The following is a 587-nucleotide window of genomic DNA, read 5'->3' on the forward strand; positions in this document are numbered from 1 at the left end:
TATATATATATATACACACATATGCTGCATATGTCCATTGCACATACAAATAACATATAAAGGCCTAACCCTGTAGTAAAAGTAAAGTAATTTAAAATATATGCTCACTACATTAAAATTCTTAAGAAAAGAAAAATACAACGGATTAATAAAATCATGTTTGTCATACAATATATTTATCACACAGCATCTATATAAATACTATTTACTTTATATTTAATGCATTAAACATGTATTTCAGGAGCTTTTGAGAAAGACACATAAGAAAATAAATAATTGCGGACTCTCGTTTAACCCCACATTGTGTGGGAAAAAAGCAACCATGAAAATATGAATACATGCTTTATTGGAAACATAAAATTAGAATACATGAATGAATATAGTCTGTGTTACGATCTGTAATCAATTCATGTGGTATTTTTGAAGTACTAGTAATTATTTAAAATACAATAGAATAAAATGTTTTTTGTTATAAGACGTTGGATATTTAATTTCCACTGTTAGTTTTCCATCAGTGTGAAACAAAACAGTTGGAGAATAAACTGACATACAGATTAAACACAAACTCACAGTGAGGGCTTATGTGA

This window comes from Seriola lalandi, unplaced genomic scaffold, assembly GCF_002814215.2.
Source record: "Seriola lalandi dorsalis isolate HSWRI2012SDOR001 ecotype SW California unplaced genomic scaffold, Sedor1 jcf7180002053364, whole genome shotgun sequence".
NCBI lineage: Eukaryota > Metazoa > Chordata > Actinopteri > Carangiformes > Carangidae > Seriola > Seriola lalandi.